The sequence below is a fragment of the Falco rusticolus genome, chromosome Z (genome assembly GCF_015220075.1).
Source record: "Falco rusticolus isolate bFalRus1 chromosome Z, bFalRus1.pri, whole genome shotgun sequence".
NCBI classification, from domain to species: Eukaryota; Metazoa; Chordata; class Aves; order Falconiformes; family Falconidae; genus Falco; species Falco rusticolus.
The window spans coordinates 63,508,482-63,525,690 of NC_051210.1; the positions used below are offsets into that span (position 1 = coordinate 63,508,482).

The 17,209-nt window shown below is 42.1% G+C and overlaps 1 long non-coding RNA gene across 2 annotated transcripts in view; it reads left to right on the forward strand.

Moving 5' to 3' along the window:
• Positions 1-16,347, forward strand: part of LOC119141325 — a 188,912-nt gene extending 172,565 nt beyond the window's left edge. For both annotated transcript variants that reach the window (XR_005101903.1, XR_005101904.1), the window contains exon 3: positions 16,119-16,347. This is a non-coding gene — a long non-coding RNA (uncharacterized LOC119141325). The remainder of the gene's footprint in view (positions 1-16,118) is intronic.
• Positions 16,348-17,209: the final 862 nt, after the last annotated feature.

Here is a 17,209-nt window from a genome sequence, read left to right on the forward strand (position 1 = left end):
CATAGCTTAGGTCTTCATGGTAGCAGCAGTACAGCAAGAGCCATTTCAGTTAGAACAGAATTAAACCAAAAAGAAGTGTTTGTTCAAATCGTGGAAAGGTATTTTTCCTAGGCTCACCTGAGACTTAAGGGTGACAGGATTACTTAAAATAAAGATTAATTGAAAAACATGGGGACATCATCATACAATCTTTCCATTGCATAGCCTTAGGAGTTTGACTGCAGCTGCTCATGTATGTGTAAATGTCCCCTCACTGGTGATTCTGATATGTCTGGAACTCATACATCTACATATGCACAGAGAGAGAAAATGGAAAAAAAAAAAAGCAAAAGAAAACATATGAGGCAAATGTCATATTCTTTTTTAAAAATCCACACTACATTTATAAAAAAAAAATAGTTTGATGTAATTTCCGTTCTAGACTAGATTTATAGTTAATTATTGCAGTCTCAGGCAGTGGGCAGCAAAAATTGTATCAAAATTGGGTAAAGAAAAATCCTTTTTATAGTTGGAATCAAGGAAATCTGATCCTTCTCAAGTCTTACTTAATCCTAATCAAAAGGTGTCTTAAACCCAGAGTCATTAAGTTATATATTCTTTTAATTTTCTCTTCCATCCTCTTTCTTCAGCATGAAATGTTTAAATTCCAAATATTATTTTATATCTATATAAACAAGTAATTAAATTGATAAAAATCCCTAAAATTCTTGGTAGCAATAGTATACTCTGACAATTAATTACATATTTTGTTTATGTATGTAATACCAAACTCCCAATTTTTTTCTTTTTCCTGACAGGCTGTGTTCATTACCATTTTTTAATCCAGTCCCAGCTCTCTAATATCTTGGAGGAAATGAGGTAATCAATATTTCACATGACAACTCATGGTCAAAATCCCAGCACCTCTCTCCATTTTGAATAACTGATTTACCTAATCTTAATCCCAATATTTCTAATCAGGTCTGTGCAGTAACAAGAATTCCCAGCTCATGATAAATTCTATGTTTCTAATTAGTTGTAAATTTAAACTGATTTTTAAAAAGCTAAGAATTTTCTTAGAACATGATTTTTTAAGTGTTCTCTCTTCACAGGAATCATAAACAGTATTAAAATGGTAGACTGGTTTGCTGGATTAGACTGCCATGGAACTCAAGCAGAAAACAGTCCTGGAGAATCTGCTGCCCTGCCAAATTTCCAGCAGAAATTTTGACAGTTACCATGTCCTTTGCATGAATTTACTGCACTTGTAGTACCTTTTGCCAAACTATTCAATTTTTTTTTTTACCTTAGTCCACTCTGAGCATTCTTCTCCTGGTGTTGGCAACAATAAGAAGATGGAAAAAAGCTAATTAAATTATTTTCAGCAATGTCCCAATCCCTTCTCTTAGATGATCATGTTATTATTTAGAACCCTCTAAGATCTCTAAATACTTCACTAAACTTAAACTAATGAAATACCGGAGGAAAACATACTTTAATAATAAACATCACTTCAGATGAATTAAAGTGCCTTAGGAAAATATCAGATACTCCTATCTAAGGGGTCTCCTGTTGTGAAGATAGGTCCACAGGAGTTTATACCTGTATATTAAATCCCTCAATGCTTAACTGCATCATTTAATAAGTATTCCAACATTAATGAACTAGAACAAAATGGCATTTTATAGAATAACTGTGTCAGCCTACTGATTTATCACAAGATTTCTATAAATTCCCATGAAGCTCACAAAGAAGCAATACAAATTCAAATGGAAAATTATAGCCCTGCTAAAACAATAATAAGAAACCGATCAAATAGAAAAGCCCCAGTGTACAAAACACTTACCTAGTTTCTGAACATTAAAATTTAATTGGCATGTTAAATCATTCTCAGCTTTAGGGCCCCTCACAGAGAACTGTATGACTAGCAAAGCAAGAAGTAGGTTAGTCTATGTTTTTACTTTCATTCTCAAGACCCTGAAGTTTCAGATTGAATCACAGAATTATTTAGGTCAGAAAACACCTTAAAGATCATCAAGTACAACTGTTAACCCAGGACGGCAAACTCCACCACTAAACCATGTCCCTAATAACCACAACTACACATTTTAAAACACATACAAGGATGGTGACTCTACTGCCTCTCTGGGCAGCCTGTTCCAATGCTTGATCACCCTTTCAGTGAAAAAACTTTTCAGAATATCCAATCTAAACCAACCCTGGTGCAACTGGAGGCCATTTCCTCTTGTCCTGTCACTTGTTATTGGGGAGAAGAGACCGACACCCACCTGCCTACAGCCTCTTTCCAGGCAGCTGTAGAGAGCAGTAAGGTCTCCCCTGAGCCTCTTTGTCTCCAGCTTAAAGAAGCCCACTTCCCTCAGCCACTTACAAGACTTGCTCTCTAGACCCTTCACCAGCTTTGTTGCCCTTCTCTGGACATGGTCCAACACCTCAATGTCTGCCTTCTAATGAGGGGCCCAAAACTGAGCACAGTTATTGGGAGTGCAGCCCCACCAGTGCCCAGTACAGGGGGACAATCACTTTGCCAGCCCTGCTGGCCACACTGTTTCAGACACAAGGCAGGATGCTGTTGGCCGCCTTGGCCACCTGGGCACACTGCTGGCTCATGCTCAGGCAGCTGTCAAGCAAGGCGCCCAGGTGCTTTCCTGCTGGGCGGCTTTCCAGCCACTCCTCCCCAAGCCCGTAGTGTTGTGGGGGGTTGTTGTGACCCAAGTGCAGGACCCGGCACTTGCCGCTCTCACACCTCATGCCACTGGCCTTGGCCCATTGATCCAGCCTGTGCAGATCCCTCTTGGAGAGCCTTCCTGCCCTCAAGGAGGTCAACACTTCCCCACCCTCCTACTTGGTGTTGTCTGCAAACTTCCTAAGGATGCACTCGATCCCCTCGTCCAGACCTTCAGTAAAGATATTAGACAGAACTGGCCCTGGTACCGAGCCCCGGGGAACACCACTTCTGACTGGCCACCAGATGGATGTAACTCCATTCACCACAGCCCTTTGGACCCGGCCATCAGCTATTTTTTCACCCAGTATAGAGCACACCCATCCAAGCCATGAGCAGCCAGTGTCTCCAGGAGAATGCTGTGGGAGACAGTGTCAAAGGCTTTACTAAGGTCCAGGCAGCCAACACCCACAGCCTTTCCCTCATCTACTAGGTGGATCATCTTGCCCTAGAAGGAGATCAGGTTCATCAAGCAGGACCTGCCTTTCACAAACCCATGCTGGCTGGGCCTGTTCCACTGGCTGTCCTGCACGTGCCACATGATGGCACTCAGGAAGATCTGCTCCATAACTTTCCCCAGCACCAAGGTCAGGCTGAGAGGCCTGGAATTCTCCGAATCCTCCTTCCTGCCCTTCTTGTAGACAGGCATTACAGTGGCTGACTTCCAGTCCTCTGGGACCTCCTCGGTTAGCCAGGACTGTTGATAAATGATGGAGAGTTGCTTGGTGAGCTCTTTCACTGGCTCCTTCAGTACCCTTGGGTGGAATCTATGTGGCCCCATAGACTTGTGGATGTGTAAGTGGAGCAGCAGGCCACTAACTGTTTCCTCCTGGAGAACAGGAACTTCATTATGGTCCTCTTGCCTGTTTTCCAGCTCAGGGAGCTGGGTACCCTGAGAGCAATTGTCCTTGCTATGAAATACTGAGGCAAAGAAGTCATAAAGTACCTCAGCCTTTTCCTCATCCTTTGCTGCAATGTTCCCCGCCATGTCCAATAAAGGGTGGAGATTACCTGTGGCCCTCCTTTTGTTTCTAATGCATTTGTAAAAATATTTTTTTGTTACCTTTCATGGCAGTAGCCAGCCTGAGATTTAGCTGGGCTTTCACCTTTTTAGTTTTCTCCTGGCATAACCTCATGACATCTTTGTAGTCCTCCTGAGTTGCCTGCCCCTTCTAAAGGTCATAAACTCTCCTTTTTCCCCTGAGTTACAGCAGAAGGTCTCTGTTCTGCCAGGTTGGTCTTCTTCCCTGATGGCTCATCTTTTGGCACATAGGCCTGCTCTTGTGCCTTAAATATTTCCTTCTTGAATAATGTCCAGCCTTCCTGGACTCCTTTGCCCTCCAGGACTGACTCCCAAGAGACTCTGTCAACCAGGCCCTTAAATAGCCTGGTCTGCCCTCCAGAAGTCCAAGGTAGTGATTCTGATAACCACATTCCTTAATTCTTCAAAAACTGAACTCTACCATTTCATGACTGATATACCCAAGATGGCTTCCAACCATCACATCACCCACCAGTCCTCCTCTGTTTGCAAACAACAGGTCTAGTGGGTTGCCTTCCTTAGCTGGATTACTCACGAATTTTTTCAGGAAGTTATCTTCCACACCAGGAACCTCCTACATTGCTTTTTATCTATATTGAAATGTGTTTTCAGTAGACATCTGTTAAGTTGAAGTTCCCCATGAGAACAAGGACTAGTGATTGTGAGGCTTCTCCCAGGTGCTTATAGGCTATATCTTTTGCCTCTTCATTCTGATTGGGTGGTCTATAACATAGTCCCACCATGATATCTGTCTTGTTGGACTTCCCGCTGGTTCTTACCCATAAATACTCAACCCTTTTCATTACCACCATCAAGGTCTAGACAATCAAAACACTCCCTAATACACAAGGCCTCTGTATATATACTCTCTCTCCTTCCTTGCCTATGCCTTCTGAAGAGTTTATAGCCATCTGCTGGGGCACTCCAGTTGTGTGAGTCATCGCACCATTTTCCATGATGGCAATTACACTACATTTTTCCAGCTGCACAATGACTTTCAACTCCTCATCAGTCCTGCACTCTGGTTCAGGTCTTTCAGGGGTGCTGTGTTGCCATAAAACTTGCTTTTCAAGTCCCAAGATAGTATTCCAGGCAGTGGCATGTGTCACAGGCCGTATTTCCAGCCATCCAGTAGTCACTTCCACCATTGTAAGCACATGGTGCTTGGCATGGCAGGCTTGTGATAGTGTGATATAATTGTTCTGCCATTCTTTCCCACATTGGTATTTCAACCATTGCCCTCTATACCAGAAAGGCTTCAGCCACTTGGCTTTTTTGCTTATGGGACATGTTTTACATTCATGGATGATCTGTGCAATGACATCAATGGACAAGTCCATCCCTTGATCACAAGCCTGTTTATATAATGTACCCCTTCTTAGATGCCCTGATGTGTCATAGACCCATTAAACTATAAATAGCTCACCTTTATGTTCCCAGTCCAGGTCCATCTGAGCAGTGGTGGTGGTCCTGGTCCAGCCTGGTCCACCTGCTCTTTGTGTCAATGTTCTTCAGTGGCACAGCTCTTGGGAACATGAGCATCCAGGTTCTCCACCTGGGCAGCAATATGTTGCCACAATTCTGCAGCCCCATTTGGGTTTACTTCTGTGCTGCCAGTTAATCTGCTTCCATTGCTGTAGACACACACAGAGCATTTGCCACCATCCATGGGTGGGTATAGAGATACAGTATTGGTAATTTTTCTCATTCAGCCATAGCTAAAGCCAGCTGGATAGCTTTCACTTCTGCAGACTGACTTCATTCACCTTTTCCTTCAGCAGTTTCTGTGACTTGCCATGTAGGACTCCACATAGCAACTTTCCACCCCTGATGTTTCCTTACAGTATGACAGGATCCATTTATGAGCAGCGTGTAATGCTTTTCAGTTGCTGGTAATTTGTTATACAGTGGGGCTTCTTCAGCATGGTTCACCTCCTCTGGTGACAGTCCAAAGTTTAAGCCCTCTGGCCAGTCCATGATCACTTCCAGAATTCCTGGTCAGTCAGGATTTCCCATCCAAGTCCTTTGCATTATCACTGTGACCCACTTACTCCATGTACCATCCATTGCATGATGTGTAGAGATTCTTTTGAACATCCAGCCCAGCACAGTCAGTCAAGGTGCCAAAAGGAGCTGTGCTTCAGTAACAGCTACTTCTGAAATGGCTTGAACTCCTTCATATGTTGCTAATATTTCTTTTCCAGTTGGAGTGTGACGGGTTTCAGATCCTCTATATTCCTAGCTCAGAAACTCCAGAGGTCAACCTTGAGTGTCCCCCAGAGCTTTCTGCCAAAAGCTTCATGTGGGGCCATGATTCCTGGCTGCAATGTAAAACATGTTTTTCACATCTTGCTCTTTTCAGTCTGGTACAAGTACTACTGTGCACAAACTATCTCCTGTTTAATTTGTTCAAAACCTTGCTGCTGCTTGGGGCCCCATTCAAAATTGTTCTTCTTCTGGGTCACTTGATAGAGAGGGCTTACGATCAGACTGTAACCTGGATTATGCATTCTTCAAAACCCCACAAAACTTAAAAAAACTTGTCTTTTTTCTTTTTAGTTGGTGGGGACATAGCTGTTATTTTATTGGACACATCCGTTGGAAGCTGATGGTATCCATTTTGCCATTTTATACCTAAAATCTGGAACTCCTTTGCAGGTCCTTTGACCTTACTTAGTTTTATAGCAAAACCAGCTCTCAGAAGAATCTATACTATTCTTCTCCCCTTCTCAAACAATTCCTCCACTATGTTGCCTCAAACAATGATGTCAGCAATATACTTCAGGTGTTCATGAGTTCACCTTGTTCCAGTGCAGCCTGTATCAATTAATGACAAATAATGGCTGTGTTTCCACCCCTGGGGCAGTCAATTCCAGGTGTACTGGATGTCCCTCCAAGTGAAAGCAAACTGTGGCCTGTACTTTGCAGCCAAAGGGATTGAGAAAAACACAATAGCAGTATCAACTGTGGCATACCACTTGGCTGTCTTTGACTTCAGTTCATATTGGAATTCTAGCATGTCTGGTATGGCAGCATGATGTTGTTCAGGCCACAATAATCCAGTGTTAAGCCTCCACTCTCCATTAGCATTTCACACTGGCCATGTGGGACTATTAAAGGGTGAATGAGTCCTACTGATCGGTCTTCTACTCTCCATTTGCAGGATCAGCTTATGGATGGGAATCAGGGAGTCTTGATTAGTGCGACAGTGTTTCTCAGTGCGCTGTCATGGTAGATATTGGCCCCTGCTGTCTGTCAACAACAGAAGGATCCTTTGAGAGACAAGGCAAGTTAGACAGCTGCTTAATCTTCTTCATACTCAAGGCAACTATATCAAAAGCTCACTGGTACCCTTTTGCTGATACCTTCTCCTGATGTAGTCTGTGCCACAGATACATGGAGCCTTGTGGTCAGTTGACCCTGGATGCATGCCAGGTGCCCATTAGATTTGCTCTATCACTTCCCTCCTGAACTGGACAGTGGAGAAAATACAACAAAAAGTTTGAGGGTTGAAATAAGGACAGGGGGAGATCACTCAGCACTTAGCTTAATTTATTACAGTCAAATCACAGTAGGGTAATGGAAAATAAAACCAAATCTTAAAACACTGTTCACACCCCTCCCTTCTTCCTGGGCTCAGCTTAGCTCCAGATTTCCTCAGCCTCCCTCCCCTGAGTGGCACACTGTGACAGGAATGGGGGTTGTGGTCAGTTCATCACACATTGTCTCTGCTGCTCCTTCCTCCTCGGGGGAGGACTCCTCACACCTCTGCTGCTCCAGTGTGTCTCAGACTTGGACAACAATTATATCTAAAGGATGTCTAAGGTTTATTCACAGTTTTAAAGTGGATCACAAGATTTCAGCCGCAGTTAATCATTGACTGATTTAACATATACAGAGTGAGGTTAATAGGATTTACTATAATCACAACAGCGACTTAATTAGGGATCCAAGGTGGTAACATTCATTCTATTGCTATGAGGTATCTAAATCAGTTCACACACACATGCACACAGACACAAATAGAGGTATACCCATTAAAAGTTCCCATCAAGTTCAGTGAAATACTGCTTTCAGATGTCTCAGCATTTTTCAATAGGTGAGAGTTGAGCCTCAGGGAGTAGAAGATTTCAGCCGAGGCCCCAATGCCAGCTTTCAGTGACGCTTCTCCAGTTTTTGCAGACTTGAGAGTTTGTGAGTTCTGTGAGGTGTCCCACTCAGAATGAGATGCTGGTCACAGCCTGCTGTGGTCCAGGAAAATTCAAAGGGTCTCACCTAGGACCACTGTTCATAGGGTCACCAGATGACTGGCTTTAGTCATCCATAAATTTCCATTCTGGACACAATGTGGGTCATTAATCTTTCAAAATTCTAGTAACAATGGTACCGTTCCACTTGGGCTACGATTCAGGTAAGGAATGTTCCAGGGCTGTCAGGGAATGACTAATTATTCCCATGCTCATTCCCTGCCTTGGCCGGGCAACAGGAGCTCCTGGTACGGTCGGTGCTGTTCCCCACCTCAGCTGTGCAAGAGTTCCTGGTGCTGTCACGGGACACTTAAGCACTCAAATTGTTCCACAAAGGCCAAGGCCTAACGGGAATTCCTGAGATTGTAGAGGGGCCTAGAGGGGTAGGAAAGAAATGCACTGCCACAGTCTAACCTGTGAGTAAAGTTAATCAGTCTCTCTCTCACAGACTGATGGTGTGGTCACCTCTTTCCTCTATGTCTATGAACAGATCAATGGCATATTTGAGTTGTAATTTGAGAGAAACTTCTGGTTAGTCTATCTTTTGGTAAATGTGATCAAGCTATGCTATATATGCAAGGAAGTCTTTGCAACAGTGCCACCCATCTAGCCATTCTCCACACTCTAACATATAGAATAATGTTCATCAGCAAGCATAATAAAACAGAAATTAGTAAAATTACAATGAGGTATAGCATTCAATTCAAAGTTCCTGTTGCTGTTGATGACCATCCAAATAAGTTATCCCGCCAGTTATGTTCTCTATCCTCACTCTTTCTAGGGCATGGTGTATCTTTTCTGCATCATCATGAATGATAATCAACATTCTTTATCTGTTGTTCTGGATTCATTTCAGTACTTGAATCAAGTCATCATGTTATAGTAGTTTTTTAGCAATGGAAGATTCATTCCAATGGGGGTAGGTAGTAAATCTTGATAGGATGTGTATTTTGACTGTAGCAATTAACAGAATCCATTGGTTGGGACAGGAGCTGGACAGTTGCATACCATAATTTTGATAAAATTACAGATATCAGTATTTGAGTGATTATATATCTCTACAGTGGTGTTTGTACATATAAAATCACAAAAGGCTTCTCAGACAAACACATCCATTTCTAACCTATGCAAGTACAGTTTCAGGGGGTTCATCGGGGTGTATTTCAAAATGACATTTTGTTTAGCGTCACAACAAATGTCTTGAGCCTTAATAGTATTACTTTCACAAATAAATGCCTGTTGTTCCCATACAACATGTGTATCAACATCAATAGTTTGCTATTTGTTCCCCCTTTGTTAGGCCCATATTCTGTGTTCTAGCAGATAGAGGACAGTTTCATTGTGATTTAATCCCAGCACAATGATTTGGTATATGGTGTATACTGAAGCATTGTGTATTGTCAAAACAAAGACTGTGGCTTTACTGTTGTTTGGGTCATAAATGAAATTAACTAGATGTCACAAAGATTGGAAATCTTTTTTGAATTGAGTCACATTATCTCAAGTTACTTTTCAAATTTCAGGGAGTAAGGTGTCCTCTTCACCTTCTCTTATAACTGCTGTTACAGTAGGTTGGACCCACAACTGAGAAATACGTATGGTGCAGAATGTACTATAGTTTCCATATTGATTGGCACAAGTAAAAGAAATGTAGGTGTCCACTCTGTGGGTCAAGCTTGTTGATGTGTGAACTGAATTTTATTCATGATTGTGATGACTGCTCCTGCGAGAAGGATAAGCAATCCTTCAATAGTCAACCTTATCTCCAGGGAAGGTTTGTTGGTATTATTACCAGTACTGTTTCTGGCAAGGGAAAACAATACAAGTCTTGGCAGGGTTTTTCCAGACAAGTTACTTATTAGTAGCTCAACTTGTTTAACTGCTTGGACTAAAGACAAAAGTCCCTTTTCCCACTCAGAGTATTTCTTATCTGTCTCTTTAAATGCAGTTGAACAGAACAATAAAGGTCTCTGATCCGTCCAGGGCCAGTTTCAGAGCTGTGTTCAGCAAAACTCCATTCTGCTATAACAGGGTTGTGGGGATTTACTGGTCCCAAGGACTGGTATGTCTTCAACTCCTGTGTTAAAGTTTTGACTGCCACTTCATGTTCTGAGTTTCATTTCCATATCTTTCCCTTTCATAAAAGTGAGCATAGTGGGCAAGCAATGATAGAAAATCCAGGTACATGCTTTCTCTAATACCCTGAAGTACCCATAAGCTGTTGTATTTCCTTCCTAGACTGGGGCACCTGCAACTGTTCTGTTCTGTTTTTCTTAAGGTATCTGGAGGAACCACTGCACTGCCTGCTGTCCAATGAGTACCCAAAACCTTTACTTCCCTACTTGGTCCCTGATACTTCTGAGGTGGTATCTCAGCTTCTGCTTTATGGAGTGCTTCCCACACTGCTGTTGTCACTTCTCCTGTATATTAAGGGGAATCTCCTTCAATATCATGTATATGTTGGTAGTTTCACATCCTGAGGAAGCAAGACTGTAGAAGTTCAGCAAGCCACAGCATGAGCAATTGTGGGTGAATGTTTATACTCTTGTGGGAGTCTGTTAAAGGTATATCATATACATTCCTAAGTAAAAGCAAGTTTCTTCTTATCCTCCTCTTGTAGGGGGAACCATAAGGAATATATATTTTACATCTAGTGCTGCCATCCATAGGTGTGTGGCTGCCTGTAGTGTGGCTGTTAGGGTTGCAATATGTGGTACTGTAGCTGTTAATGGGGCTCTGTTAGCATTTCAGTGCTGATTGAGGGTTTGTGAGTTCTGTGAGGTGTCCCACTCAGAGGGAGATGCTGGTCGCAGCCTGCTGTGGTCCAGGAGAGCTCAAAATGTCTCACCTAGGATCACTGTTCATAGGGTCACAAGATGACTGGTTTTAGTCATCCATAAATTTCCATTCTGGGCACAATGCGGGTCATTAATATTTCAAAATTCTAGTAACAATGGTATTGTTCCACTTGGGCTATGGTTCAGGTAAGGAATGTTCCAGGGCCATCAGGAAATTACTTATTCCCATTCTCGTTCCCTGCCTTGGCCGGGCAACAGGAGCTCCTGGTACGGTCGGTGCTGTTCCCCACCTCAGCTGTGCAAAAGTTCCTGGTGCTGTCAAGGGACACTTAAGCACTCAAATTGTTCCACAAAGGCCAAGGCCTAACGGGAATTCCTGAGATTATAGAGGGGCCCAGAGTGGTGGGAGCGAAACGTACCACTGCAGATACACTACCTTAATATATATTTTGTATATGCGTACAACCTGTCTATCTGACATTCACATGTTACTGCTCTGAATGTTGGAGATGAAAGGTCTTTTATGTGCTGATGCTGTATTGCTTGATTTCTATACTTCACTAAATCTTTAGAGGCAGCAGGAAGATGGCCAACACCGACTTCTTGCTTTTCATACACTTTGCATTTCTGAAAATTCAGATCTTTTACAACTGACTTTGATATTACATTGTTTGCTGTTTGGCAACCAGGAGCTCATAAAAGTATCATCTCTACCCTCATGTAACTTCAGGCTGCAAAATTTAGGTTTTCTATTTTTATTTCTATAAAGTAGTTAGTAGTTTTCTTGTCTTTCTTATAGTGATAGCATTGTAAGTCTATCTACATTCAGATACTATGACCTGTAACATCTTCTCCACAAAGCTACATAAATTATGAGCTTCTTGGCCTCTATCTGACTTTTCAGTAGTCCTCATAAGGCAGTCTAGATCCAAAAAAATTTGTCCTCATCATGCTGTTCCTCATCCTGGTGTACACGTATGTTAATGTAGTATCTTCTGGACCTCCTGTTAAGGCCTCTTACTCTGTGTCACTCCACTGATATCATCTGAAGCTCTTAGAGCTTCAAAATTTATCTTATTTATTTACTTATATTCTGGATTCCTCAATCGTTCTGTCTGAAATTGCAGTTTCTTTGATGCCTCTTCACCTCCCCACCCACTGCCCCTGCCATTACTGTGGCAAACCTCCCTTAACAGACCACAATTTAAAGAAAATTTTGAATTCTGCTTTGAATTCCAGATAGGAAACCTGGGATGAATGAAAAGGTTACTAGTTGGGAAAAAACCTAGTTCCCCTGCTGAGATCGAAGTGCAGAGACTGATGGGCCAACATCTGTCTGGCAGCTGGCAATGAGCACATCACCATGAGGGGCTGGTACCGGCACCCACGTGGCCCAGACGGGATAACCTGAAGCACCGGCACAGACCGGCAAGTGGCTGCCTGGGTGCTGGCAAGGACCTGGGGCCCTCAGGGGACTGCGGGGTGGGTCGCAGCCAGGCAGCACGCTCTCCATCGTAAACAACACCATATGTGCCAGCGCGCCTGTCGCTGGCGGATCGAGGGGAACGCCCGGAGCCCAGGAGAGGGCTACCAGGATGGTCAGGACTTAGAGCACACAATCAGTGCTGGTGCCCAGCTTGCTTGTCTGCTGTGGAGGAGCAGAAAGGGGGTCTAATGGCAGCCGGCAGCTGCTTGAAGGTCGCTGCAAAAGGCAACAAACTTCAGCTCTTCTCGGCGGCGGCATGCTGTTTAAGGAGGGCCAAGGGCCCCTGTCTGGGATGTTCAGACTGAACATCAGGAGAATCTTCTTCATTAGGAATGTGGTGCAGCACCGGTGCGGGTTATCCACGGAGGCTGGGGAATTTCTGGTGCTGGAGGTTTTTGAGATTCAGACAAAGCTGTGGCTGATGTGATCAAGTGTTGATGATAGTCTCATTTTGAGCATGAGGTTGGACTGGACAGCCTCATGAGGGTCCTTCCAAACAGCAGTTCTGTGATTGTAGTGAGTAAAGATAATGCTCATTATAACCATGTTCAAAAATAAGGCAAAACTAGCACTGCATTTTTTCTTCTGTTTTACCAAGATGAGTAAAATCAATATGATCGTTTACTGGTTTAGATGCGTGAGTATTTGTAACTGACTTGGTGGCCTGTTTTTCTACGAATTGATTTAGTTTTCTATTGTCATGGAAATACGTTAGATGCCTATGTTTTAATCTCTCCAAAGCTTGGCTTTAATATTTGTGTTGGAATTCTTCCCTTTCATGTATGCCTTTCTTCATGCTATAATCTTTTACTTCTGTAATTTTTGCATATGAGTTGAAGAAGAAGTCACTCAGTGAGTTCAGTTTCTCCCTTTGGCTAACTCATTCTTGTTGCCTGTGGCCACAATTAAAAGATTTTTATGATTTTCAGACCTGCCCAAAAAAGCAGGTGATGAAGTGGATCAAATAACCACATGTGATAGACTACTTTTAGCTCAATATCAGTATTTTTCATTTCTTGCAGAGCTATAATTAATTTCATGATTATTTTTTAAATGTATTCAGCTGTCTTGAATATCCACTATGCACACACTGAAAATAGAAGCCTGAAGTTAAACTTCTCCCTGGATAACTATAACACATTAATTCTTGTAGTATTTTCACAGTGATTGATCTTGCTGTTGATTTGCTTCAGAGTACATGCATTAATGCATACCATTTCATAATCCTTGTTTTCTTAAACTGCATTACAGCTAGATTAAGAAAAATCGCTAAATTATGAATTTAGAGTTTGTGATTAAAAATTTAATTAGAAACAGTTTGCTTGCAGCAACTGCTCAATCTCTGAGTATAAATGGAGCTTATTAATATTACTGTGGTGGGTTGACCCTGGCTGGAAGTTACGTGCTCACCAAAGCCACAGTATCATTCCCCTCCTCAGCTGGACACTGGAAAGAAAATGTAACGAAAGGCTTCTATGTTCAAGATAAGGACAGGGAGAGATCACTCAGCAATTACCATCATGTGCAAAACAGATTCAAGTTGAGGAAATCAGTTTAATTTATTACCAATCAAACCACAGTAGGATAATGAGAAATAAATCTTAAAGCACCTTCCCCCCACCTCTCCATTCTTCCCAGGCTCAATTTCACTTCTGTTTTTTTTCTACCTCCTCCCACGCAGGGGGATGGGGCGTGGGGGTTGTGGTCAATTCATCAAATGTTGTCTCTGTCATTCCTGCCTCCTCAGGCAGAGGAGTCCTCATACTCTTCCCCTGCTCCAGCGTGGTCCCTCCCATGGGAGACAGTTCTCCACAAACTTCTCGAACATGAGCCCTTCCCACGGGCTACAGTTCTTCATGAACTGATCCAGCATGGGTCCCTTCCACAGGGTGCAGTCCCTGAGGATCAGACTGCTCCCGTGTAGATCCCCCATGGGGTCACAAGTCCTGCCAGCAAACCTGCTCCAGCCTGGGCTCCTCTTTCCATAGGGCCACAGGTCCTGCCGGGAACCTGCTCCAGTGTAAGCTTCCCACGGGGTCACAGTCTGTTCCAGACACCCACCTGCTCCAGCGTGGGGGGCTCCACGGGCTGCAGGTGTATTATCTGCTCCACCATGGACCTCCATGGGTTGTAGGGGCACAGCCTGCCTCACCATGGTCTTCACCATGGGCTGGTGGGGAATCTTTGCTCTGGCACCTGGAGCACCTCCTGCCCTCCTTCTGCACTGATGTGGGGGTCTGCAGAGTCATTCCCCTCACATATTCTCACTCCTCTCTTCTGATACAATTAGTTGTGCAGGGGTTTTTATTCCCTTTCTTAAATATGTTATCCCAGAGGCACTGCCAGCCATGGCTGATTGGCTCAGCCTTGGCCAGCAGCAGGTTCCTCTTGGAGCCGGCTGGCACTGGCTCTTTCGGACATAGAAGTTTCTGGCATCTTCTCACAGAAGCCACTCCTGTAGCCTCCTTTGCTACGAGCATCTTGCCATGCAAACGCAATACAGTTACTCATCATGAAAGGTGTTTGGTTAATGGCTCTCCCTCTACATACAGAACAAATCCAGTGCCGTTCAGAGTTTTCTTGCATGTGTGCATCAGTGCTCATGAGACAGGTCAAACTGAAGGCCACGTCTGCACTGTAACTGAAGGTGTGATTGTAAGCTGTGGGCATAGTCCAGCTTGCTTTTTCTGTATACCATGTATACCACAATATGAATGTGAACTGTAGTTTGACAGAGGTGGGTAGTTGGTGAACCAGTCTCAAGTATGTTATTAGGACTATGAAGCTATACATGACCTAAGTGGAATAATATACAGCTATATATGCTGTATTCCTAATTCTTAGTTTAGGTGTATAAAATTTTTAGACTTGCTCAGAACTTAGGTGCAGACAGTGGTATCTGTGCTGGGGAATTTATGAAAGTGGTAAAAGGCTTTGTGTAACACATGGAGAAAAAAGACATTTTTTCTTATTATTTCAACAGGCTTCTCAGAATATCAGTGCTCTCACAAAAGTAATTCTTTGAGAATTTCCTCTCACAATAGTGAGCTGTTTGTTAAAAGTTCAGGAAATAGTCTGAAGAAATTTTCTCCCCTGTAAATCAGTATCAGTTGGAAATCTCTTTCCTGTCTACCATTTATTGTCTACCATTCTTCCATGACCCAGAGGATATTACCAGTGGTTAGATAATTAAATTAAAAATAATGTCTACTAATGCTTAGACTTAAGATTTCATTAGGGCCTGACCTTCAGAGCTTCTAATTATTCACTGTTTCTAAGCACTGCAGTGTTGTTTTAAGTACTCATCACTTGCTATTAGCATGAAATTACTGTGAGCAAGAGAGAAGTATGAGAGTAGGGACAGCTGAGAGAATTCAAGGTAAATTTTCTCCTGTTCTCAGTCAAGAGGTGTATAGTTTCGAATCTCTGACTACTACTTTCACTTTATTTGGTTATTGGTATTTGGACTTTCACTTCCAAAAAGTGGTTAAGTTGTAGGGAAGCAAGAATATTGTGGGAAAGAAATTTGTCTAATGTCACTTTTGTCGGCTTTACAGGTATGAGTACCTATTTTATAATAGTGTATTAACCTCATCATAAAATAGCTTTCTGTTCACTTTTAAAACCCCAAATTATCTAAGTCCTAGAAGTTTTTACGTGCATTTTTTCATTCTTTTTCATTTTCTTAATAATGGTAGTAAAGTATTTTTTAATAAAAGTAAATTTATATGAAACTAGCTTATGGAAAGGAATTTATAAATTTATCAGATTAACATTATAGGTAATTTATTACATTATAGGTATTTTTTTGCCTTGATCATAGGTCTCAGAAGTTCTCCATCACAGCACTGAGGATGAAGAGTCTTTCCAGGGATTGGAGCCCTATCTTGTACGGAGATTATCATCTCGTAACATCCAGCTTCCCCCCCTGGCTTTCAGGCAGTTAGAACAGGCAGACTGGGATAAAAAGAATGATACTGAGACTATTCCAAGGCCCACCACTCTTCCACTGAGGATTCCTCCTCTGATTGCCATTACATCTGCCGAGTCCAGCAGGTAAGGTCCAGGAATTTCTCCTTGATTTGTCATTTTCAGTGGGAGGTGCAAGACAGCAGATGCTGCTTTTAAGACAGAAGTTTATTTGTTTTGTAAATCCCTTACAAAAGTGAAAAAGAAGAATAAAATATTAACATGTACATTTGAGAGTGATATTTGGTAATACTGCTTGTAGACCTTTTAGTCATGTCCAAATACAAACACTAGAAAACATTTTCTCCAAACAATACTAATACTTTATGTTCAGAAAGAAGACTTCTGGAGGCATGAAAAAACAGTATTTTGCTATCATAATAAAGGTAGAAGCTTTTTTTGTACACAGAAACTTTTTAACATGATACAGTTTTAAACAAGTTCCAAAAAGTCATGAGAGGCTTTTACCTGTCTTGTTATATCTACATTATTTGTAATGTTAATAGTTGAACATATTTGGTTACAGTCCTTTGTATTCTAGTTCCTTCATACTACACCTGTGACTTTTTGTATCATCCATGCTTTCTAGAGTAGCCTTTCCTGTTCTTAAATGTTTTTGATATTATTTTATTTTCTATTTCTATTTTCCATTATGTGAATGGTTTTTTATTAAATTGTTGTTTACATTGGTGAAGGCAGTGTAGCCATTTGGTAACCTAAGAATATACATGAGAAGGAAAGGTGAACACACTGACAGCTAAAATGCAGGACTTAAGAACCTTTGGACATATCTTCAGAGGGAATACTGTATTCTGAATAATATGGCTGTGAAAAGAATGTAGGACTTATAGCACATGAGAAAAAGCATAAGTATTCATTAAAGTGCTATGGCAAAACCCATCAAATACTACCTTTAAATTTAATATTGCCTCTCATATTTTTTTA